Below are 26,399 nucleotides of genomic sequence, written 5' to 3'. Positions count from 1 at the left end.
CGAGGGTCGCCTTTGTGCCCACTCTGCACAAACTGCACTGTCCTCGAAGGTGCGGGGGGCTCTCGGGGCCGGGGTGGGGTGGGGGGCTGGGGAGGAGGGGTGCGTTTCCGAATTGGACGAGTGGGAGCTTGTTTGAGTTCCGGTGGAATCCAGCGTGAAGACCCTGATGGAGTGCCAGAGCGGAGGCTGGCAGATGCTCTGATACGATGCCGTGGGAAGGCTGAGGGCGGGCCGTCGTCGTGATGTGGGGGGCTAGCCCGTCATTTTTATTCAACTTCAGAAATCTAAAAAACCCACTCAGTCGTTTCTTTTTCCTGGAAGAGATACTTTGACCACGTGTAATAATTGTCTTCGTGGCTTATGTTCCTTCTCCGTACAGCCTGTTATACGCACCCCAGCCTCTCAGGCCCTGCACCTGCTTCCCCGCCCGTGCCCCCCTTTGTGGCCTGCTGACATGCGGGTCCCCGCTCATGGTGGCCCCTTCCAGAAGCAACAGAACAGTCGTGTGTTCCACACTTCAGTCCCCAAACTCTGTAGTTCTCTTGTATTCCTTCCTGACGTGTTATGAAAGTGTTTATGTAGACATTTTCACACGGGATGCCATTCAGGAGTAAATACGTTGATCAAAATATAGCAACTCTTTTAAAATTTGGTGCTGGCTGCAGGAAATGAGGTTGTAACATGTGGGCAGCTGAAATAGATGTCCCCTCGCTGGATTCACAGGCTTTCTTAGTCTTGGCTACTCCATACTACGTATTCTTTCAGTCTGTAGAATGTAGACTCGTGCTATTTTTATAACTTCTACCCTCAAATGTTCCTTCAAAAACACTTCTTAATTTTTTTTTTTATTAAATTTTTTTTTTCAACGTTTTATTTATTTTTGGGACAGAGAGAGACAGAGCATGAACGGGGGAGGGGCAGAGAGAGAGGGAGACACAGAATCGGAAACAGGCTCCAGGCTCTGAGCCATCAGCCCAGAGCCCGACGCGGGGCTCGAACTCACGGACCGCGAGATCGTGACCTGGCTGAAGTCGGACGCTTAACCGACTGCGCCACCCAGGCGCCCCAAAAAACACTTCTTAATTTTTAATCTGCAGTACTGTGTGCTTCCAGTGACTTAATTTACGTGCTGTTGAGAGTGTCCCTAGACTAGCTCGGGACACTTATTCTATATTTGGTTTTGGTTTCTTTGCTGTTTTAATGTATGAAAGCAGCTGCCGTGGCACCATCCACGTGGCGGAAAGCAAGGTGGCATCTAGAGAGGTTACGTTGTTAAGGTTTTGTTTGTTCACCTGATGTCCACTAAAGTTGCCCACGGCGGCAGTGCGGCCACATGAGGCATCTTCAGTCTCTCCTGGAGGAAAACAGTCAAAACAGAACAAAGTTCAGGCCTCAGGCGCTAGAGGCCCTGAAGACAAGTCCAAGAAAGGGCCGGTGGTCCCAGCATGTCTACTGTCGGACCCCCATGGCATCCCGCTGTGTGTAAGTTGTTTTGTTGTTTGAAAAAACAGTAGTATTTACAAAAGGTGGTTCTCCTTTGTGGCCACGGTCCTCAGCCTCCTGATTTTTCAGGGCCCTCCTGGCACTGGTGGAGAAGCCGGTGTTGTTTTCTGAGCAGAGGCTGCCGTGGCATCTCTTCCTAAGGGTGCCAGCTGGTGGTGGCCGGGCCTCCTGTCCGACCCGTCCCAGCAGCCGGCTGAGAACCCTGGAGTCGGGCATGCTGACATCCCATACTGTACAAGGTGGTGCGATTAGATTGGAATTATTTCGGCGAAGATGTTATTATTAAGAGTAATTTTACCAAAACAAAAAACGTCACGACTCATAGACTTCTCCACTACATTTGAAACCAGCCCTCCAAAAACAGTCCATCACGATTAGAAACGAGTTTCCCAATCGCCGAAGTTCGTTAGACTGTGTGGCTGTTTCCCAAATCCAAGTCTTTAACCTCAAGGAAGCAAGTTTGCCGTCAGCTTCGAGTCTGTGAGCCATCGCCGGAGGTCGGTGCTGACGGTGGTCGTGTCATGTCCTGGGGGCTTGGCCAGCTGCAGGGGGGCTGCCCCCTGACTCAGCACAGACCAGGCGTCAGGTTTAGCTCATTCACTGAAACGGTGAAGGGCGTGCCTGTGGCGTGGGGACATCCCTGATGGCTGTGCAGGGACAGCAGGCACCTGCATGCAGGACGCAGCCCGTGTGCCCAACAGCAAATCCTAGGACTCACATGGGCCGGTTTTCCTGGAAGGTAGACTCCCTCCTTGTTGAGCAAAGGCCCAGACCAGCATCTGGGCACCTCTGAGTCATTCCGAGCCAGACGAGGTAACAGTGACCCTCACGTCCTCACCCGTTCAGCTCACACCAGAGGGCTGACCGCACGCAGACTCACCGCACAATTTTATTCTGTGGATGTAAGCGCTTCCTGGTCTATTTCTTTTAGGCCTGTGCTGAAAGATGTCACCGTGCCCAAGAGGTGAGGTGTTGGAGTGGACAGCCCACGTGTGCCTGAGCCACTCACTCTCCACCGTCAACCCCTCTGGCTTTGGTTGTGCTCTTGAATTGCCACTGAACGCGGACAGTGCCTTAGTGGAGGGCACCTCTCTGGGAAGCACCCCGTCGTCCCCAAAGTGCCACAGTCCCCACCATCACACCGAGTCACCACACAGGCGTCAGACAGTAGAGAGGCACTGATCACGGGGCTGTGCTTGAAGCTGGTGATGTTTAAGGCAATTAAAACGCGGTCATGCCTCCATCCGCTGCCGTGTGTTGTGTTCCGACAGCTGTGGCAGGTGCTCTTGTGTCCGTTGGGTGCGTTTGAGGGGTGCGTCCCCCCCACACACGGCGGTGGATGGTGTTGGTGAGCCCCAGGTGTGAGGAGCAGCCGGTTATAGGGATGGCGAGTGTGCATTCCTGTGGCTTAGAAGGTCTCGTGTCAACCTGCTTCCACAGCAAACACGGGTCAGCAGGGGAGGAGGAAGGCCTGGCCAGGGCCACACGACTACGAAGCTCTGAAGTTGGGGCCAGACAGAGCCCGTCACTCAGACTCTGCACTCCTGGTACAAACCCACACATTCATGCATCAGTTATGGGGGTTAACGAACACCACGACGGAAGCTGGGGAAGTGAAAATGCTACCCCCCCACCCTGGGTGGACCAACAGAGCGCCACAGTGTGCCCAGTGCCCAGGACCCTGCACCTGCTGGGGCCCCTAGGGAGGACAGGCTCCCCCTTAAATGTGGAGTTGGGGTGATGGCGGAGGGTGGATGATATTCTAAGGCATGTGAATGAGCGTGAGGGTTTTCCGCCTGGGGACTGGCGGGTGTGTCTGGAACGGCTGTTCCCGGGGCACCTGAGGAGGGCTGTGGGCCTGGGCCTGGCACGCTCATAGAGGCCACTGTACTTGGTGCTCATGGAGCCATCGAACGCTCAGTTTACAGGGGAGGGGGCAGTGGGCTTGTGTTGCAGAACGACCAACCTGGCCGAGAGGAGACAGCGGGTTGGAGGGGCATGTGGTGGGAGCCGGGACGGTAGCCAGGTCGCTAAGGAAGGCGTGAACAGGGTAATGCAGTAATTTGTGTAAAGTTTTAGCGCCCTCAAAATAGTAGAAGATCACGTATTCTTAATTGTCTGTGGGAAAACAGTTTCCATTTGTTGGACATCAGAATGTGTGTTCACCTACCTTATGCAGGTGTCACGGGCAGTCAGCGTCCACGTCCTTGTGTTGCTGGTGGGTGAAGGGCACGGTGCCAGTGACGTCAGGGTCCGCACCCGGGCCTGGGGGTCGGGGGAGCCCTGTTCCCCAAGCGTCCGTTATTTGGTGCACTTTTGCACCCCGCAAAACACGGTGTTTTCAAGGCCCGCAATTCTGGAAGCTGTGCACAGTGAGCAGTGGGGAGTATCTCTTCCCTCGAAGACGTGTTATCCCTGAGTTTGGCCAGAGGGGAACGTGCAGATGTGGCCCCTTTGTAGCCACTTCAGGCCATTAAAATAATCAGGCTGAAGGCTTTCTGCTCCCGTGACGAACACTGGGAGATGTTCTCATAAGTCGGATCACCGCCTCCACCCGGGTTTCTGATTCACCAGGCGCGGGGTGGGGTCCTTGGCGGGGAGGTGATTGATTGTATTTCCAAGGAGTCCCCAGGTGACGCTGACGTTGCCAGTGGCCACGACTGACAGCCACGGGTGTGAGCCCAGGCTTTGCAGACAGCATGGTGGCCTGTTTCCAGTGTAGGTAGTAATCAGGCGAGTTGACTCAGAGGCGAGGGAAGCCCAGTGTGGGGCTTGAATAGGCAGCTTGACTCTATTATCGTCATGAGCTGTGCGCGTGTTGTGTCCAGCGTGGTGAGTGAGTTCATGTACATGCAGGGGGTCCTCTGCCTCTTCGAGTGCAGGGCTGGCCCCCGGCACGTGTCCAAGGTCACTTCATCAGACGCTTGAGGCTCTTGTCTTGTTGTGGGCGGGTCACTGTGTAGATGATTGTGCCGGACGGTGTCTCCTCTCCATGCTGTTGGGCTCAATTCTGGGGTGTTCTGTTCAAGCGTGACCTTGGATAGCTGGGTGGGATTCGCCGTGACGGGAAGCAGTGCCACTGTGACCGCTCCCTGGACTTGAGGAAAAGAAACCAGAAAAATGCCGTAGGCTCCAGCGGCATTATGATTTTCGCCTCCCCTGGGGCCTCTGTTAGACACCAAATCAGAAATCAAGAGGCAGAGTGAGATAATTATTAAAAAAAATTTTTTTAAATATTCGTCTTAGAACGTGCGAGTGGGGCGGGCGGTGGCAGAGAGAGAGGGAGACACAAAATCTGAAGCAGGAGAGCGAGAGAATTCTTAAACAGCATTTTATGGGCCATAAATACTAAGTTGGCTATGATTCCAAAAAGTAACCCTATTCTGAGTGTGCTAACTGGGATGAGGCGGTTAGTGGTTTAACCTCACTGCTGCCGTCCCTCTGGTTTTTGTTCTGAGGAGTGCGTGGAAGGAATCCTGCGATTCCAACAAAGGCCGGAAGCAGGTGAGGGCCGGCATCCATGCAGGTGGAAGGACTGTGTGTGTGGACACGACCCCAGACGTGTTTGTTCACCCATCAGCAGCTTCTCGGCCAGGAAATCATGCTGTTTCACGTGAACGTGGCAAGCTGCCGTGTCCTGCGGCTGCCGTGAAGGCAGGGTCTCGGCACACCGCCGCGTTTGCACGGGACGTGCACGTCTGTGTGGGCTGTGTCCAGCCCTGTGCCCCTGAGAACCTAGGCTGGCAGGGGTCTTAGGGTGCAGCACTTGGGGTCTTCCAGAAATGTGCTTCCGTCGGTTTCCTCATCCATGAAGAGAAATAATCATGCCTGTGTAGCGCACTCAACACCGCGCTTGCCTTGGGTTGAAACCCGTGTGACTAACACGCGTGGAATCGGCGACCGGCAGGGCTTGGAGGTGCTGTGTGCCGGGGGGTCACCCTCGGACAGGAAGGACGTGAGCCCCGCGAGGAGCCCCGCTTCCCGCCCTTCCTCCTGACTCCAGGACCAGCCTTTTCTGTCCCAGCTGAATTGCCTTCTGCCAACTGCTTGCTCGTGACTCGTGCGCGTCTCATGTGCGAGGGGGTGTGACGCCTCCGACAGTAAACGGTCAGGACATGGGAGCCTCTGCTTGATTTACTCTGCACTCGGGACACACTGAGAGAGCAGAATTTTCCCTGTATCTGGGAATGGAGCAGAACTAATCTGTCTTCTTGAGGGAGAAATCTATGCTTGACCCTTGATTACGGTTCATTTAAAATAAAATTTAAATGCAAGCGTGGGGTCACGTCAGTTTTGGGACGGTAACAGGATAGCATTTGCATCTCATTTACTTGATTTATCGAGGAAGAAAATGCTGCTTCCGTGACCCGGTCCAGCTCCTCCTGGCGAGGCCTGTCTCGTTGCTGATCTCTGGACCCGCAGTGTGTGCTCGGCGGTGGGTGGGGTCAGGCCCTCTGTGCCCGCTTGTGGGGGAGGCCAGGTGGAGCCGTCCCACACGCCCCCCAGGCTGGCCAGCTCGGGACTGACCCCCATCCTGATGCACAGACACTGCCTCCCTTAGATCTGTGAAGCCCTTCTCGTCCCCTCGTCTCGTAAGAACACGGAGTCCGGAAGGGTTAGACAGCGTGGCTGTGAAGGTGTCGGGGGCTTGGCCACCCTGTCCGATCGCCACACTTGGGGACCTCGTGTGTCCATCGTGTCCGGCTTCCCGCTCACACTCGACATCCTTTCTTGCTGCCATTGTTGTGCTGAGAGATTCCACCTGCCACGTTGGCCGTGGGTGACACAAGCAGACAGTGATGCTGAGCGTGACACCCCAGTGACACCCGTTACGACCGTGGCTGAGCAGAGTGGGCCTCCCCCACAGCCCTCGCCTTTGAGCTGGGAGCGGAGGCCTCGGTGGCAGGTGCCCATCTGAGGTCCCCTGAAGCAGCCAGTGGCAGAGCTGGGAAGTGCTGGCTGGCAGGCGGGGCCTTGTGGGGGGACGCGCTTCCTCCCTTGCCGGAGGGCGAGCGCGTCTTCTGCTGCCCCTTGCTTGCTCCCCAGGGGAGCCTGCTGTAGGTGCAGCTGGGCCCTCGCAAGTAAGGGAGAATCTCCATGATGTCAGCGCCCGGCCCCAGAGTGAGCACCGTCTGTGGGAGTTCAGGGATGGAAAGCTGATCCTCTGAGAGTTAGCTGCTAAAGTGTCTACGTGTCCCCTAGATGGAGCCGTCCCCCTGCCTTGTGAAGTGTGGGGACCCAGATATGTCACGCAGGGTCTCAGTGCCCTGGGTGCCCGCACACTGCAGACGCTGGGCGGACACTGACCGGCGGGGGTCTGCACTCACTTGCTGTGGGGAATCCGGTGCCTCCCAGGTGTGGACCTCCCCACGTGGGCGAAGTCTGTCCCTATGCGCCACCTGGGACCGACAGCCCACCTGGCAGGGGCTCCGGACGTCAGGGCCGGTGGGGAATGCAGTGCCCACCGTGCGCATCACCACGTCCCCAGGCCGTGATCCGTGTGGTAGCAGACCAGCAGCGTGATTCCGCGAGAGCCAGGTCTGTGCTGGATCCCGGGTTCCTGGCTCACGGCCTGCGCAGGGCTTCGCTTCTGGCCTTGAATCCCTGTCAGGTCACCTCTTCTCTGGTGAAAGCGAGCCCTCCAAGGGGTGTTCTGCGTGTGGTGTGTGTGGAGGATGGCCGAGGGGAAAACCCTGGGGTGCCGTCGGGTGAGGCCCAGCCGGCACGAGGGAGTGCTTCTCAGAGAGCCCCAGGAGGTGTGGACGGGGCGGACGCGCAGGTGGCGACCGCGGGCCCTTCTCACGCCAGTGGACGGGGTGTTAGAGCACGCTGCTCGATGCGGGGAAGAGACCGGGGTGCTGCCAGCGCAGTCCGAGGAGACCACAGACGGGACATTGTCCCAGGATCTCGAAAGACGCGTGAGCGCTTCCCGACTGAGGGGAGAGGAGGTGGAGCGGACAGACGGATGACGGGAGCCCCGTGTCGGAGGCGGGAGAGGGCCCCCGGGGCTGCCGGGGACCCAGGGGAAAGGAGCCCCAGCGGGTGGTGGCCAGCGGTGCTGCTCGGGGGGCAGGGACGTGAGGGGGCAGCCGCGGGTTCCTTTGCAGGGAGGGCTTGGCGGGCGCAGGTGTGCGCGGCCAGAGCAGAAGCCTGTCGCGGGAGCAGGCGTGAGATGTGCCCGTGCCCGTGTTTCGGGTGCGCAGTGGCACCGGACGTCTTCTGCGCCCGCGATGCTCCTGCCCCTACAACATGACGGGCCAGTGCAGTCGCCCGAGAACAAGCCCATGCGTGGAAGGCACGTGTCTGTAGCGGGGCTGCGAGAATGTCAGGGGAGAGGCTCCACCACTCACCACCGTGGCTTTGCCGGGCTGTTTGTTCCCCTTCTCCTTGAAGCCACGAGGACAGAGCTGGCCGTGGATGTCCTGTGGGCGGTGGCCGTTGCATTACGCAGTCACGTGGTATACCTCGGGGGCCTCTGTCCGTGTTGTTCTAGTTCAGGAGGGTCGGACTCTGCCTCATCACGTGTCCCTTTGCCGCCAGCACTCCGCCCAGAGTAGAGGCTCCACGTAAGTTTGTCGGACAGACTGCTCGTCCTAGAACCTGACATGCAGAAAGCCCTTAAGTTATGTAGCTTGGCGTGATCCCAAGAGAACGGAGTCCCCACGACTGTGAAAGCTCAGGGGTGTCCAAGATTGCACACCCTTCTGGCAAGGCTCCCCACCTCTGGATTTGTCATATTCGTGTGGCGAAACCCAGTCCCGTGAGCCGAGCCCCTCTTCGGCCCCTGCCCCCACACAGCTGCCTGAGGCTGGGACGGGCCCAGAGCTGTGCATGTGGCCTCCAGCCTTAGATGCAGCCTCACAGCAGCTGACCGGCTCCCGTGCTTCTCGGGAACATTGGCTTGCGCGCCCCCCACCGCAGATTCCCAGACGTCCGAGCCCCCGCCTGTGAAGCTTCAGGTCTGCCTCCTGTACTGCACCACCCCGCCGACGCGTGGTCGGTCTGGAAGGACCTCTCTGGACCAGCCGGCCCTCACTCCTGCTGCCTCCCCTCTGCTTCTTGGGCTCCTGTCCCTCCTGCCCTGAGGGTCACCGAGGTCTCCCTCTTGTTAAACCCTACGTGATCCCCACCGGCTCCCGCCTGACACCGTGTGGGGTCCTGCTGCCCCTCGCCCCTTCCTACCCGCTCTCGCTTGCTCTCCCTCATTGATGTGGGCCCGGCCGTGTGGCATTAACTCTAGTCAGAGTTGACTCTTCGGACTCTCCTCAACACACTTCTCTCAGCACGATGCAGATGCCCCAGGCGGAGACTGGCTTGGGGCTCCCCAAAACGGCATGTCTCTGACTTGACCACCTGACTGTGGTTAACTAATGCTAGCAAACCATGGCTAACCAAAGTGAGCCAACTATGGCTAACTAGCCGTGGCTAAATAAAGTTAACTGTGATCAACTATGATTAAGTAAGCAAGGCTAAATGGTTAACTGAGGTTAACTAACCAAGGTTAAATAAGATTGACTCGCTAAGGTTAACCCAGGTTAACTAACCAAGTTTAAGGTTGACTAAGGTTGACCCAGGTTAACTAACCAGGGTTAACTACGCAAGGACAGCCTCGGAGTCTGATGCCTTCCACCCCGCCCATCAGGAAATCCCGTCTGGCCTCGTTTCGAGCTGTCCACGTGCCACCTGGCTCCTCCCATGGTCCAGATCCTTGATGCCCTGGCTTCTCAGCCCTGGGATCCTTCAACTGTGTGATGGGTTAACACTCCTCTGAATAAAACCCAAGCGGCTTCCCGTGAAGAAGCCTAGAGAAACTAGCGGCCAGTGTCCTCCAGGCTGATACGGTTGCACCCGGCTCGCACCCTCACCTGGGTGCCCCCTCCCTTCTCACTGGGCTCCAGGCACCCGGCTTCCATAGTGTTTCTCCAGCCTGGTGTGCTTGGCTGGTCCCTGGCCCTGGTGTTCCTGTGTGCACGCCTGGCCCGGTCCCACAGGTGTTCTGGTCTACACCACGTGCAGCCCCGGTCTGCATGCCAATCACTTTTCCTTTCCGATGCTGTTATCGCTGTTTGACTCATCCTAGCGGGTGTCAGTATCTTCCCTCTTGCCCATGAGGAAGTGAGCGGATTGGTTTTGTTTGTCGCTCCTTCAAATGGATGTCCGCTCCGCTGGACGGCCTTTTCTGTTTGGCCCCCTTCTCTGTGCAGCACCCAGCAGAGAGGTGCATGATAAATGCCCAACAGATACTTGTTGGAAGAAGGCGTGCGAGGCACCCTGGGGCCCTCGGGGAGAGCTCACCGGCCCAGGATCCTGCAGAGAGCCGCACAGTCGCCGTCAGGCCCGACCGAGTGCGTGACCCAGGCTTCATGGTGCTGGGTTCCGGACGTGTCAGGGTGGAGGGGTGCGAGAGGTAAACCCTCGTTGGTTTTAACTGGTAAGGAGGGAGTAGACGAGAGTATGCAATAATATGCTATTCGATTTTATTGAAGGTTTTTCTATTAAAAATAATGAAAAGCAACCCAGCAGTATAAAAGCTGTCCAGTTACTAGTAAATTAGTAGCAAATAGAATAAAACCAGGCATTTATTAACAGAAACATTATTTTTGAAGCATAATGTGAGTTTAATTACCTTTATTTCCTTACCGCTTTCATTTCTGCTTTGCCTTTAATGCAATCTCTAATTCTGCGGAATGGAATCTGTGCATTATAAAAACATTTGCTCTGCTGTTTTCCATAAAAATGTCAAACTTTGTGTCTTACCATGGTGCACACTCTGTTTTGTGGCGAGGCGGGAAGTAGTTTCTTTTTTTGGTTTGGTTTTGTGACCCCAACGCCCCACCCAGTCCCCCACCTGCTGTGCAGGTGTGATTCCGAGGGGCTTCCGGAAACGGTGCCGGCCCACTGAAACGCCCTCTGCTAAAACGCTAAAGAAAGTAACAAACGTTGCAGAGGTCCCAAGTCATGCCACGCTTGAGCGCAGGCTTCCGACGCTTTGGTGTCTGCTGTGCACACTCTCTCTCCACCGCAGTAACCAGCGCGTCAGTGCGTGTCGGGTGAGCCGACAGGCGTGCGAGCCACCACCTCTCCACCTCACATTAGTACCTTGCCTGAAGCCAGCTTGCGGTTGTAAAAGCAGCGTAACCTCCCCGCGGCTCCCGACGAACAGAGAGGCTTGTGGAACGTGGGACGTGCCGGGTGTGGAACCCACCTGAAGCCCCCACCGGGGGCCCGCCCGAGCATCGGTGTCAGCGCCTCGTCCAGAGCAGGCGTGCAGTGCTGTGTGCGAGATTGGAAAGACCTGTTCTGCATCTGCTTGTCTGCTTTATTAAAGCCGTATATAATTTTCTGACAACAGCTGTACTAAGGCATAATTCACATGCTGTAAAATTCACTCATTTCCGATCCACAGTTCACTGGATTTTGGCGTATCCACAGACTTGGCAGCCATCACCAGTGTCTAATTCCAGAACATTTTCGTCACCTGCAGAACAAGTCTGGGGGCCACTAGTAGCTATCCCCTCCCCAGCCCCCAGCAACCGCTAACCCGCATACTATCTCCACAACGTATCCTGTTTCGGGCATTTGGTACAAAAGGAATCGTGCAATACGTGGTCTTGGGTCTGGCTTCTGTCACTTTGTAAGGCTTCGAAGCCCATGTGTGTTTTAGGATACGTGAGTACTTGTTTCTTGTCAAATAAAATTCCATTGTATAGCTATACCGTGCTTTATTTATCCATTTATCAACTGATGGACGTTGTGTTTTTAAATAACACTACTCTGGACAGCGTGTATGTGCACATACGATTTCCGTTCTCTTGGGTGTGAGCGGGGGTGTGATGGCTGTGTCATAGAATCCCTCTTGTGTTGTGGAATCCCCAGATTACTATCATTCTCTGTTCTGCCGGCCACGTGACCGTGTTCTGATTTCTCCACATCTTTGCCGACGCTTCTGTCATCTGTGTCCTTTTATCCGATGGCTGCAAACAGGTGTCTTTTTGTGGCTTGGATTTGCATTTCTCTCACGTTGAGCATCTTTTCACATGCCTACTGGACATTTGAATGTCGTGTTCGTTCAGATCTGTCTATTCGGATTCTTTGCCCATTTAACATGTTGGGTGATTTGTCTTTTTGTTATTGGGTTGTAAGAACGATATAGTCTGGATACGTTTCTTGCCGGTTTGTTATTGGTGAATATTTGCTCCCATTTTGTGGATTGACTTTCACGTTCTTGGTGGTATGTTTGCAGCACAGGACTTGTGAATTTTCACAAAGCCCAGCTGACCTATTTCTCTCTTTTATAAGTTGTGCTTTTCGTTTCATACCTAAGAAAACCTTGCTGACTCCATGGTCATGAAGACTGCTCCCACACTGTATTCTGAGAGTTTATGCTAGGCCTGCGATCCACCTTGAATTAATTTTACATGTGGTGTGAGGTAGGGATCTAGCTTCATTTTTCTGCACATGCATTTCTAGTTGTCTGAGCACCATTTGTTGAAAAGACTCGTCTTTCCCCTGAAAACTGTCTTGGCATCCTGGTTAAAAACCACTTATAGGGGTTTATTTTCAGGCTTAGTTTTATTCCATTGATCTACACATCCATCCTGTGTAAGGAGATGAAACCTCACCTTTGTGCTTGAACATCACAGACCCTTTAGGCATGTGGGGTGGGCTCTACCGTGTGCAGTTCAGGGTCAGGGGCCCACCTTCCTGGGTGATGTTTCCACTAGAAACTGTAGGTCTGGTTGTCCTGCTCCCTAAGGGTCAAGTTCTTCATCTACAAAGTAAAATGCACTTGAAAGAGTAGGCATGATGTTAAGTGAGGAGTTGTATGTCGTGTGTGCAAATTGCTCAGAATGTGCCTACTGCGTGTTACTTGATTCTTCACATGAAGTCATCATCCCTGCCTTATAAAGCAGGACACAAAGCTCACAGAAATTAAATCGTTGTCCTGGATCACGCGGGAAGCCAAGCAGGCAGAATCTGAGTCTACTTCCACACTATTCCCTCTGTTTTGCCCTGGGCCTCTTGTTACAGTGACCGCTGACTTTGAGACCTCACGCTCGTGAGCCTTGTCTGCTTAGTTACCCCCTGAGCATGAAGGAAGAAGGGAAAGCCATGATTCTCCCTCTGAGGCAGGGCGGTGTCCCACCGTCTCTGCCGGACATGACTTTAGCCAGTGGAGGACAGTGACGGACGTGCTGGGCCACGTCCATGGGGGGAGCACTCTGAGACGCTGTCACAGCGGCAGGGGCCCTGCCTCGGTGCTCGGTCCTGCCTGCCTTCCCTTTTGCTCTATAAGATGAGAAGCTTGAGTTACGTATTCCCCTAGGTTCTCTCTGACTTTAAAATTCAATGTGCCCGTAAATACGAGTAAGTGATTTTCACGACTGTATTGAAATGACACGAACAGACTGAAAGGTAGAAAAATAGCAACGGTGTTACTGCCTGAGTCACAATTGGAACTCAGTTTTTGAGGAAGTACATTAAACCGTAGAATATTCTGAATGAGATTGATAAGAGATTGACATAGTTCTGTGTCTGTCATCATGAAGTCCCTCCTGTTTCAGGGTAAATTCTCACAAATGTATCCTCGGGGGACGATTTTGAGCAGGATGTCATCAATGATTCGTTCAAAGACTATCGAGTGTCTCTGAATTTTTATATTGTAAGGATTTTATATTCATTGTCTCTTAAATTACTGGGAAAAGTTTGTAGTGACATTGTGAGTAATGTTAAAAATTTACATGTTGAGGGGCGCCTGGGTGGCTCAGTCAGTTAAGCGTCTGACTTCGGCTCAGGTCATGATCTCACGGTTTGTGGGTTTGAGCCCCACATTGGGCTGTGTGCTGGCAGCACAGAGCCTGCTTGGGATTGATTCTCTCTCTCTCTCTCTCTCTCTCTCTCTCTCTCTCTGCCCTTCTCCCCCCTTCACCCCCTGCAAAACAAGCAAACTAACATTAAACAAAGGTAAATGTTGAATGTGAAGGCATGTTCTCCTCTGTAATTTCGTGTCTTCCCAGTTGGACGTTCTTTGCCACAGCTTCTCCGCAGCGTCCCCGGTCAGGACGCCATCAGCAAAGACGTTCGCCCATCTCTCTCTCATCACCTCACCCAATGCCACAAGAGGGTGGAACTTAACTTTCTTCTTTTATTTGTTCAAATTAAATTAACTGTGTTTGTCTCTCAGGTTATGTAAATAGTGTTTCCTTTGGGAGATACGGGATATTTAGAAAAAGCAATGAATCTGGCCTTCCCTCTCTGACCTCTCTGAAACACAGCACTGCCCATACTTTGCTGCGTTCGTTCCCGCTGCGCACACAGCCACAGACACAGATGTGCGTGGACACAGGGGCATGAACGGGCGTTTCTGACGCTTTCAGAAAGCAAGCTTGAGTTTCTGGAATGCATGTCATATTAACCAACTTTTAAACTGAATCATGTAAGTGTATACCTGCAAATATTTTATGTGTTCTTAGCAGCTACTTTGTATTTCATGTACAGGTGATATTTTTTTCACCCCAGTCCCTGTTCTTGATATTTAAATTGCTTTCGGTTTTTCGCTCTTCTGAGTAACAACATCTAAGAACATACTTGTGTTGAAATGCCTCACTCCTTTCTCAGAAATTCCTTTAAAGTGCAGGTTCCTGGGGACTTCTCAGCAGGTCCATGGAGGGGATGGAAAGAGGCTTCCATTTTTATGTGCTTCTGACACACTGTGCTGCAGCCTGAGAGGTGACGGTAACACCCCTGCTTCAGAGGAAGAGGTGTCCCGGGGCGGGCGTGGGCAGCATGGCAGCCGCGGCCCCCGGAGGATGTCAGGGCTGCGCACTGCTGCACACAGGGCACCTGCTGTTCTTACAACTCTCTTCCTCCCAGAGAGTCCGGCTGCTCTGGGAATGTAGAGACAGCACTTTCAAGTGGCACTCAGCCGAAAGAAGCACTTGCCTGTGTTGTTTTGGATGCGGCCTCCTCCCCTCTTGATACGAGATTCTTTATACTCGGGGATAAGGTGGGCACGTACCACAGGCACATGCAGAGGAATCTGTGTGGTTTTCAAAGCGTAGGTGCAGGTTTTATTTTAATACGGTTCAGTCTAAGATAGTGTAATAAGAATGTTTAAGAGGACAACAGAGAATTTTAGGCTGTTGTCACACACACACAGAAGGGGTTTTGAGGTCACCTCTGCTCAGGCACTAGCAGGACCTCTGAGCAAGCCTGCAGCTCGCTGGGCCTTGACTTACTTCTGAACAGGGAAGACTCAGCCTGAAGGCTGTTAAAGTTTGTTTTGTTTTTATTTTTAACTTTTTTTAGTGTTCATTTATTTTTGAGAGAGAGAGAGATTGAGAGAGAGAAAACACGAGCCGGGGAGGGGCAGAGAGAGAGAGAGAGAGGAGACACAAATCTGAAACAGGCTCCAGTCTCCCAGCTGTCAGCACAGAGCCCGACGCGGGGCTCGAACCCATGGGTCATGAGATCATGACCCGAGTTTTGTGAAGTCGAACGCGTAACCTACTGAGCCCCCCACCCCCACCCACCCGGTGCCCCAGGTGATGCTTGCTTCTTTAAAAAAAATTTTTTTTTTAATGTTTATTTATTTTTTTTTGAGAGAGAGAGAGAGACAGACAGACAGAGAGACAGAGTGCAAGCTGGGGAGGGGCAGAGAGAGAGAGGGAGACACGGAATCCGAAACAAGCTCCAGGCTCTGAGCTATCAGCACAGAGCCTGATGCAGGGCTCAAACTCATAGACTGTGAGATCATGACCTGAGCTGAAGTTGGACGCTTAACCAACTGAGCCACCCAGGAGCCCCAGGTTTTTTGTGTTTTAATTCTGACAAGCTTTGTTTTCATGAAAGCAAGTGAGCTTAAGCAAGTGGTTCACAAATATATTTGTTACGTTATTTGTGCACGTGGGATGCTCACTGTTCACCTCCTACCCAAGGTAGGTGCCCCTCCCCACCGCCCGAGGAGGCAAAGGGAGAAACCAGGCCACCCCCCACCCCCAACGCATACATCCTGCAAATAATGGCCAGGCCCCAGTCCCTGGAGCCTGGTGACTCAGCTTGGAGTACTTGCGTGGGGCACGGAGCTCCCGGGACATCCTAGTGAGGGCAGAGGGAGCGCTGGTCCCCTCAGCCCATTGCACCTGTGTGGCTGGCTCTCCACCCCTACCCCCATGAGTCTATAGGAGAGAGTTTGTCCAGGGTGTCTGACAGGCCCCCCTGACTGCCGAGGAATTCTGTCCTTTGCTTTTGTTCCCTTCTCTTCTGCCTCTCCTCCATCTCCTTTCCACACACCCAAGGACTTAGGTTGCATGAGGGGCATGCCCCATGCTGGGGGAAGTCGCCTGACCTCAAAGAAAACAGGAGAGGGAAATCACTTTTCAGGCGACCAGGATGCCCAGCAGTGGAGGGTGTACCGTTATGGAAAGTTTGCAGGAGGGTCTCGAGGAGGGAACAGAGAGGAAGAGAGGACGGCACTGGCGGTGACCCCAGCCCAGGTGTTGTGCGGAAGGACTAACTCGGGCGGGGGCACCTCCTGGAGGAGATTTACCCTGGAAGTAGGGTCGGAGGTCATAGGGAAGAGCCTGAAGGGTGGCAGAGGGGACTAGATGCTCGCCTGGGAACCACCACTTGGGTGTTTAATTGGCTTGTTTGGGAGGTTTGCCTTTTCTGATTGACGGGCAACATGGGCACTTCTCCTGGTTACTTACAGGGAGGGGCGCCCTGGTGGCCTCAGGGACATGTAATGGACTTGGAAGTGTGCAATGCCAGTTTCCAAAAGGCTATTAGCATTTCTGGGAGGCGTCCTGTGAAACCCTGAGTGATGACAGGTCCAGCAGGAAACTGGAAATGCTGTAATTCATCCAATTTCTGTATTCAAACTGTGCCTTTCCTCACATGCCTGTCTGTGCAGCAAAGCAAGGAGTGCCTGGGTTAAGCAAATATGTGAACCCATTAAGAGAAATGTAAATTGACATAATCAATAAATTTGCTTGTGTTTCTTTTCATTGTAGACTTGTTATTTGATCAAGCCTCAGCTTTCTACGTGTGTGTGTTTACAGACACGAGGGAACATACATAATGTATATTGCTGTTTGCATTTTTGCAACAGCAAAGTGATGCTTTCTGTTTTGTTTTGTGAGTTTGGGTTATTCGGAAAACTAAAAACAGAAACATGGATGATATGGAACCACATCACATCTGACGTGGGATCTTCTCTCTCCTGTTGACCAGCCAGTCCCTTTGGGCAAATTGCTTAGTATTTTGAGACCTCAGGTCCCTCATCTACAAAATGCCTTCATCCTACAACTCTGGTGAGGGTCAAGGTGACATAAATGGTTCCTACATCCTCCAAACAAGCGTGATCATCAGCAGCTCTGCAAGCCTGACCTGCCCAGAGGGAGTCTGGAGGGTGAGTGCAAACGTTAGACTCTGTCCCGAAGGCCCATCGCGGATGCACACTGTCTCAGAGGAGCAGTACGCGGGGCCCCGCTGACCGAGGGCAGGCTGGTTAATGCACATGCACCGGGAGACAGGGCAGCCCCTGGGTGGAATCGTAAAGGGCACGCAGCCTTTCTGCGAACATATTGGGAACTAGCGGGATGTCGCCATAGCAACCAAGGAATAACCATAGCAGGCTGGCAAGCAGCAAAAAAAATCATTACGATATTTAAGAAACTATTTAAGAAACAAAACTTTAATAATTTATTTTCGTTATCGTTGCCGTAGTTTCCCCTTTTTGACAGAATAGGCTCTTGTTCTATTTGTAGAAACTTGTTCCGCGAGGCTTTCAGAGCCGAGTGCCGTTGGGGTTGTATTTTCCAAAAGATGAAAAGAGTCCTTTTGAGGGATTTAACTTTTATTTGGGATTTTGTGAGTAAAGAAGTCTGTGGTTGGTGCTACAACAAATTTGGTGTTAGACTTCCATGTTTTCCTGGTTTCAGGTTTAACATTTGACTCCTGGGACCTGTTCATCATCAAAAGTGCCAACATCGGGAGCTGATAGTTTGCTGCAAAGTTGTTTCTTGGAAGGTTTCTGTATTGATTAATTTTTCTCTTTTCCCGGTTTGAACACCTACACCAGCGCCCAGAGAGACACAGAAAAACCAGAGCATAGACCCCCCCACACCTGTGAGCACGTTCCCGCGCAGGGCTGACAGACCGTGTTGCTGTTTTCCTGTCTGTGTTAAATGACCGACTTCCGTTCCTAACAAGAGTGTGAGGCGTGTGGCTGGCTGCATCGTAAGGCCTTTGGGCCTTGTTTTACCGTCTCATAAGCATAGAGTTTCGTATCAATGCTATCACTCTGGTAGTCTAAGTCACCGTGTTAGAAGATGCGTTTCTGCACATGGTTGTATTTTTCCAAGGAGTTCCTGAACGAATAATAAAACACACACAGTAATTTGGCCTTCCCCTCTTGGGCTGCCTGCCTAGGAACGATCAGATCATGATGACTGCTTAATTTAAATAAAATTTAAATTTTATTTAATTTATTAATTCAAATATTTTCTCCTCAGACACTAAAACTATGTAGAACATTTGGGTTTATGGTTTTGCGCTATGTTTTGTACTATTATATTTAGGGTCAAGGTTTTAAAACTCTTTTGGGAACAGAGAGTAAACTCCTCCCAAGTAATCAAATGGTGAGGAAAACCCATCTGACCTAGAAAGATTTTTCATTATCAGATATTTTGAATAATGTGTTTTGTGTCGCAAAATCACCGGAACAAAATCATACCAGTATCCTTAGCCCATGACACCCCAACTTTCCTTCACTAAGCGTGAAGTGCACGCATGGACCTGAGCGGTGAGCTCCCACAGCCGGGCGCCCAGGCATCACGCGCTGGGAGACACAGTCACACGTGTACAAGACGCACGTGCGCTTGAGCCGTTTGTAAGGATCCACTTCCCAAAACGTTTTACCAAGAATCCGGTGTGCAGAACATGTAGAGGGGCGCTGATGGGGCTCGCTGAGGGGCTCGCGGACCAGGCCCGCCACCTGGTGGGGCTCTGGCGGTCTGTGAGCACAGGGCGGCTCTCCTGGCGTCAGGGACTGATGGGGGTTTCGGGGCAGGCAGAGGACGGTGAGCCATCGAGGACTTCAGCTTGCTGCCCTAGCAAACCAGTGTCTCTCTTTCGTTTTCAGCCGTAAGCGTGGTGATTTAGAGTCGTCCGTTCTCTCAGAGTCTCCTCTTCCCCACGTAGAATGTGACACGGCCCAGCTCCTGCACCCATGATATGTTAGGGCTTTATCTGGTTTAGTTTTCGAGTCACATATTACACTTTTCCACTTTGTACTCACTGCGAAGATTCCGTAATGCATTATTTAATAGTCCTGTTGGCAGGCATTCCTGTCAAAACTCTGCCCTACGCCAAATATTCTCCTACGACCCTTAGAAACCCCCTTTTTGGTTCTCGCCTTTGGCTGGCCACCGTGCCAGTGCTCCACTGAGGGGGTCCCGGGGGGGATGGCACCAGAGTCTCACACAATCGGCTTTGAGCCCGGATTCTCACATCCTGGGTTGAGGTGAAATACTTACTCTCCGTGGACCTAAGCTCCTTCATATTTCAAGGTCAGGGGCAAGGGTGCCGGTTGGTGCGATCCTGGTGAGCCGATAGCTGGCATCGGGGCCCTGGGCGCACATGGGCTCTGCTCCGGCCAGGAGGGAGTGTTCATCACAATGCAGTCGCTTCCTCAGGCAGCTTGTTAGAACATTAGAGGTTTTAAAAAAACTCGAATTCATGTTTTAAGAAAATCTGCCCATACTGTTTTGCGTTACAATTTTTTGATTAAGTGGCTTCAATCAAATGTGTTATGTGGAATCATTTTACAAGAGGCCCTGTGAGTCACTCCTGTGAGTCTGTACATTTGAGTTTTATTTAACTCAACTACCCCCGTGCCTAAGGAGGGGACGGGGCTCTGGGGCCTCCGTCTGTCCTTCCTTCTTCTGCCCACTACAGCTGTCTCTCATTATCCTTTCCTCTTGCTTAAAAAAAATTTTTTTAAATGTTTATTTATTTTTGAGAGAGACAGAGAGTGCAAGTAGGGGAGGGGCAGAGAGAGAGGGAGACAGAATCTGAAGCAGGCTTCAGGGTCCGAGCTGTCAGCACAGAGCCCGACGCAGGGCTCAAACTCACGGACTGTGAGATCATGACCTGAGCTGAAGTCGGACGCTTCACCGACTGAGCCACCCAGGCGCCCCATCCTGTTTTGTGTGTGTGTGTATTTATTTTTCTTGTTTTAATTTTAGGATCCTCTTGTGTCTTGATATGTGCTTCAAGGAGTTATTCGTTGTTCTCCATTTGCTATAGTGCTAGCAGAGTTAAATTGGTGCTGGCGATTTAACACCCGAGAAATAACCGTGTTGTGAAGGCTATTGTTTTTTTTTTCCCCCAGATAAAGAAAATGTGTTTTATAGATGCCATTAAGATGATCACTTCGTACTTATGTTACCGTTTCCAAATAGATCTTGTTTCCAAGCTGGGGAGAAGAATTGCGTTTCTCCCAGTGAGCAGGACCCCCACGTGCATGACGCAGCGGCCTCCAGGTCGCTGAGCACCCTTGCCGCCCACCCCCCCCCCCCAGCTGCCCGGCTTTGACGGTGGGAGTCTTTCGAGCGTTGTGCTGGAGTTAACACTGAATTTGGAGTCCAGTGGAGCGTGGCGGACAGGCCCTCCAGAAGTACTGAGCTCTGACGGGGCCCAGCCCCCGTAGCTCAGAAATCCCTGTGCCGATGTTGGCTGTGCCGTGACGCCCGACGGTACCTAGGAGGTGAACTGTAATCCCTGACTAATCCTTTGTGCCTCCGTTTTCTACTGAAGACGACCAGAGCGTGGAGGTAAAATGTCATGAGGACAAATCCCCTTGAAGAAGCGAATGATGTGATTGTTGAAGCTGAGAACTCGTGAGCCTGGTAGCATCGTCCAGATCCCGTGTGATAAGTGGCTGCCGGAGCCGCGTCTGCACCGGGACGGTGCCTTGGAGTTGTGACATTATCACTGCAGACTTTCACCTTCGGGCCTGTGCAGGTCTTCACCCGGGAGCTGCAGAGTCCCCCGTGGGTGTACGTGCGGGAAGACAGATCGAGGTCAGCGGTCTGCGCTGGCAGAGCTGACTGGACAACAGGAATGAGTTACGGTTCGAACCCTCACGGGGTGATCTGGGTGGAGGTTCGCGTTAACCCAGAGGTCCCGGCTCTGCCTTTGTTTTCAGTTTGGCTGAACTGTCGTCCGGCATGACCGTTGTGTAGACAAGAGTGTTATCATTGATGGCCCAGTCTTCCCTTCTGTGGACATAAGTGACGTGCCTCAAAACTCCACAGTGTCTCTGTTGTCTCCATAACTTGCTAGCCGGCCTGTGTCTCTCTCTGAAAGAAGATGAGGCATCTCTGTTCTGAATACCTGCAGAGCCCTGGGGGTGGTGGCTGGGGCCACGCACAGCACAGCCTCTGGTCTGATCGGCTCTGAGTGAGATTGGTTTGCAGACGGCTGGTGTCCTTTCATCTTCGAGAATTGTGACCATGCGGTTGATACTAACACCAGGGGTTAACATGCACTACACAGGAAACAGAAGGAAAGATAACCTCTCATTTAATGGGGTGAAACGCAGTACTTGTGACGCTTTGCTGCCGGAGGCTGGAGAAGCAGAAGAGGTACAGGCAGCCAGTCTCACTGCTCTCCCAGTTCTGTGTCCTTGGCTCCTCGTGAGGACTGGGGCGTAAAGCTCCAGAGTGTGTGGTTGTGGAGGGAAGTCCAGGGAGGGCGTGCTCTGGGTAACCGTGGCAGTTTTGAGAGGACAGAGCTGCACACATAGCTTCTCTGTGTCCACGGTCAGGGTCCCGTGGGGCCAGGGAGTGACTCTGGCCCGGGCTGCCCTGGGGCATTGGCTTAACTGACTGGCCATGGGTGTCATTCTGGTGTTTTGTTAAATCCCTCCTTTTGGAATGTAGCTGGTGCTGTCCAAGGTGGTTGCTGTTTCCTCCTAGCTAGGGAATAGACCTGACTTCCCGAATGGACCCGTGAATCTCGATTCATGGGTCACCTTGCCTGGGACCGGGCTTGCTGGTGAGACCGTGTTTCTGGGCCTGCTGTGCAGTGTCTGTGAGAAACCAGTGCCGGAATCGGTGGTCTGTGTGGAGGAAGCCTCCCTGGCCTCCCACCTGCTGGGGGCCTGTGTAGGGCTGAAACACAGAGGAAGGGGCAGCATCCACCTTGCCCCCCCCCCCCCGCCCCCCATGGCTCCCAGGCCGTCAGACTCGGGCTGACTTCTCCGTCTGCAGATGTGGTCAGTGGGACTTCCAGGGTCCATAACCACATGAGCTCTTCCTGTAACAAATCTGTTCTTCTTGTCCCCACATCTCTGTCTCTCTCTGCCAGCTCTGTGTCTCTGGAGAGTGCTGGCCAACACAGGCCCCAGCCTAGCCACACGCCACAGACTGGCAGTGTGGCCCACATTAGGTTATGAAATCCAGTTGGGTCCGTGGGCACCGTTCTCCGCACGTCCGTCTGGACGGCCGTTCTCACGTCTCGGGTGGCATTGGCACAACCTGGTGGCCATGTGTGCTCCATCAAGGTGAGTCCACGCTGACGGAGAGGGCATGGTAACATGGACTTTCCTAGTCCTCATGTGCGGGGGTTCGACCTGTCCTTGATGTGGGTCTTAATGACAGTGCCTTAGTCCCTTGTGACAAAGCTCGGTGTTCGGACAATATGTAAGATCGTACGGCCTTAGACGTGGCAGTTAAGGACCCCTCCTCAGACTTGGCTGTGCCGCATGCAGGTGACCTAACACAGCTGGACGCCCGTTTCCCGTGGTAACGATCCCACCTGCGTCTACCCCAAAAGCGCTAATAAAGTCGGAAACTACAAATCCATTGTGGCGAGCCTTCGTTTGGCAGTCGACGGCCTCACTCAAGACAGCCTCTCCTTCTGAGGACACACACAGAGCTCCTGTCCTGTGGAGGGACTGCCACGGGGCTCCCTGTGCCCCGGGCTGGGCCCTGACCAGCCCCAAGATCCCTGGGACACTCCCCTCCCGTCCTCGACCCCTATCTCCATCTGCTTCTGGGGGCGATCTGTCACCCTGTGATGTTCCCTCCACCCCATCTCCCGTGGTCCCAGCGTTGGCCCCAAAGGCTGCCCTGCCAGCTGCCCTGGCCCTCCCACTTCAGCCTGTGGGCAGACGTCTGCTGACCCTTGATCAGTGAGCAGGCTGGGGTACCAGCCCCTGTGCATTCGAAAACCCACATACAGCTTTGACTGCTCCAAAATGTAACTACTAACATTTCACTATTGACCAGAAGCCTTGATAATAACAGCCGATGAACACATATTTTGTGTGCTGTATATATCATATGCTCTGTTTTCTTACGGTAAAGTGAGCTAGAGAAAAGGAAATGTGATTAAGAAAACCACGTGGAAGAGAAGACACATTCACAGAGTAGAAACTTTGCAGGTGAGTGGCCGCGCAGCTCAGGCCGTGCTGTCCACAGAGCCACAGCGTTTGTCTGCTTCCTCATCTGCACCACTGTCCCAGCATGTGATGTGCCCTCTGTGTGTGTCATCGGGAGTGGGCTGCGGACCCTCACCTGAGTGCCACGTGCTTCCCTGTGCCGGCGCAGGAGCCGTGGACTCGCCTCTGTAACCGGTGGGGACATAGGGGCTTGGCGGACACGGGTACAGGGACCACGGGTCACGATGGTTCTGTTGGCATTAGCAGCATAAATCGCTTGTATGCAAAGTGGGAGTTTTCAAAGGTGCTTACAGGCTTTGGGGGGCCGGCAAGATGGTGGGGAAGACGGCTGGACGGCCGGCAGAGCTGCTGGGACCTCTGGTGATCCAGGGGGCAGCTCCCACTGTGGGGTCCCGGGCCTGGGCTTGCAGAGTCCCCCCCAGGACATCAGCGATCAAGGCTCTGGGTCAGGAACCGGCTGCAGGGTAAACACTGGAGTGTTTTCGGGACGTACGCGGCTGCCTTCATTTCCTGGGGCTGCCCTAACAAGGCTGGGACTTGGGGCTGAGAGCCACAGATGTTTCCTGTGGGTGCATTTGAAGGCAGGGGTCACGGCGTGGGTGGCTCTGCTTCCTGCTGAGGCCCCGGGGGACGACCAGGCTCTCCCTTCCCCTGGCTTGTCCCTTCCTCTCTGTGTCCTCTCTTCCCTAGGAAGGATGCCCACCTGCTTGCCATGGCACGTCGTGCACAGTGGATTTCAATGCGCAGTGACTGGATCTCAAGATCCTTGATTACATTTGTAGAGACCCTACTTCCAAATAAGGCCACACTCTGAGGGCCGGGTGGACGTAGATTTGGGGGACGCTGTCCACCCCTCCCAGCGGTACAGGTGATGTCCCCGCAGGGTGATTCACTCGACACGTCAGTAAGCCGTGGAGGCCGCCCTCTGTCTGCAGGGCTCTCCCAGCTCTGGACGCAGGCTCCAGAAACGCGCCGAGGTCAGGCCCCACGCTGCTGCTCCTTGAGGCATCCCGGCACGTTGCTGGAGCAGACTCTGGTGGGGTTCGCTTACGGGGGGTTCATTCGTTTGGGAAGGAGGCTCAAAGTCCCGATCCACTTGGGTAATCCTGTAATCCTGCTCGGCGTCACGAACACCCCTGTGTTGTGGGACCCTCAGCGCTGCCTCCCGGGGGCACAGGCAGGCCCACCGCAGGCTCACTCCGTCTCCATCCCTGGAGACTTGGGTTGGGAGCTGGTCAGGACTCATGCTGACAGAGCATCCACGCTGGCCCGTGGGACGTTTCGCAGCGATGTGCTGGTGTAATTTAGTAAACCTGAGGTCTTCGTTCGCTAATCAGTCTTCCTAACGGTGAACTGTCTTCTCCCGCTGCCCTGTCCCTGTCTCCAGAGTAGTGCAGGGGAGATCTCGGGAGATTGCATTATGAAATCTGCCTGAATGCCTCCCTTACTATCTCCACGTGGCCACTCAGCTTCGGGCATCTTCCTTTGCACTGGATTCTTGCCATCCTCTCTTTGTGGGCACACGTGATGACGAAGCCGAAGGGTTTTATAAATAGTCTCTCAGGGGCGATTCCACACGCTCCCCGACAGCCGCTTGGCGGGGTGGGAACCCGGCTTTAGTGACATCGTCTCCGTGCCTGGATCCTGGAGGGATCTCAGCCTCCCCGGACACTACCTCTCCGGGTTTTGATCCCACCTCTGCCTGGAGTTTCGGAGGGTGAGGTGTGTCCAAGCAGGACACGGTCCCGGTGCCTTAAAGGGCACCGGCCACGGGGCCCAGACCTTTGCTGCAGCGGAAAATGCCCCGCTCCTCTCTTTCGGGGGCTGTCGTGGAGGTGGGTGGAGGGGTCGTGTGACAGACAGGTGCCGGTATGCCCCCTCCCATGCCCACCCCCCCCCCCCGGCAGAACTGGCACTGTCCCCCGGGAGGAGGTGTCCAGAGGCACACAAGCCATTTGAGGGGAGGCTCTCCTCTCCTGCTGTAACTTTGGAGATGGGGAGCATTCCGCGTCAGGAGTAGAAGCTGCCTGGCGGACGGGCCTCCGAACGCCACGCACGCTCACGTTTATAAAGACCCGTGTCGCCAGAGCAGTGACGCTCCCTAGGAAGTTGTCCATTTATGGCTACTAGAGCAAATGATATCATCACAATAGGTGGCTCCTGTCTAAATAGGGATCATTTGTGAAATGAGATTATAGACATTTATCTGAAAAAACAGGAGATAGAGGCACCTGCTTTCTGTAATTGATATCCTGGGGGATAGCACTGCATGGAATTAAGGCGTCCGTCTCCGTGGCTAATTCCGTTAGGAGCAGAGAGCCTCCCTCTGCTGCTGTGTGCCAGGCGGCCCCCACATCCACATGCGGAGCACTCCAGATCCGTGTTTTCTGTTATGCCTGAATATATGGGACATGCATTGCAACCCTAGGCCACCGTGCTGCAGTGCACTTGTCTGGCAGAGCCCTGTGGCCGGCCAGCCCCGGCTGTGACTGGCCAGGTCCCCGGACACACACTCCGTCGCCTCTGGCCTTCTCCCGTGGCGGTGATCTCGGACCTTTTCTCCGAGCGCACGTCTCCCCGTTTGCTGAGAAGCCGCCTGCTGTTTGCATTTGGATGCGGCCAGCGGAGCAGCGGGAACCCTGCCTCGGTAAGTCCAGGATGACTCATTTCTTACTTTTCCTGCCTGGCTGTGTGCTTGCACGGATGTGGTGGCTCACCTCCGGGAGCGGCTCGCCTCTCCGTACTTTGCACCACGGCTTTTCACTGCCCTCCCTCCGGGCCCCGGGCTGCACCTGCCTTTATAAGTAAAATGCTCCTGTCTCTCGGCTGCCGTGCCGGCAGCAGCTGGGGACACAGTCGCTGCCATCCCGGAGCGTCTTAATTGGCACGGAGGGTGTGGGGGAGAGGTCTCGCCCAGCAGTCCACAACTACACCGCTGTAATCCTAGAGCGCGAGTTCAGTCTCCAGTTACCCATTATTCCCGTCGTGGCCGAGCCCCAGAGCACTTTGTAATGCAGGAACTACTCTGGTCGCCCCCGTTTATGACAGCAAGGACGCATCGGTCTCGCCGCTGGTTCAGCGCCCCTTTGGGAATGAGCGAATCCAGGGACCTGTGGTTGTTAACACCCGTGCGTTCGTGTGCAAGCGAGGGGGAGAAGGAAGCCTGTGAAGACAGCTTCCTTTGTGATGCCTAGCGCAGCGAGGGTCTGTGCCGCTTACCAGCTGCATTCAACGGGCTGGAAGAGAAGGAGAGAGCTTTCCGGGAGGTGCTAGGCAGCTGCCCTGCGTGCCATGAAAACCGAAACCTCTTCAAAGGCAGGAGACTCCGGCGTTTAGTGCCGAGCAGGTAGCGGTCCCGCGCCCCCTCAGAGGTGACGGCGTTGGACCGTGGTGGGAATTGCTGAGGTTTTCGAGGAGGCCCCCGGGC

The sequence above is a fragment of the Lynx rufus genome, unplaced genomic scaffold (genome assembly GCF_022079265.1).
Source record: "Lynx rufus isolate CCGP_SWC_20201006 ecotype Redwood Valley unplaced genomic scaffold, mLynRuf1.p SCAF_3, whole genome shotgun sequence".
NCBI lineage: Eukaryota > Metazoa > Chordata > Mammalia > Carnivora > Felidae > Lynx > Lynx rufus.
This window is presented reverse-complemented; position numbering follows the sequence as displayed.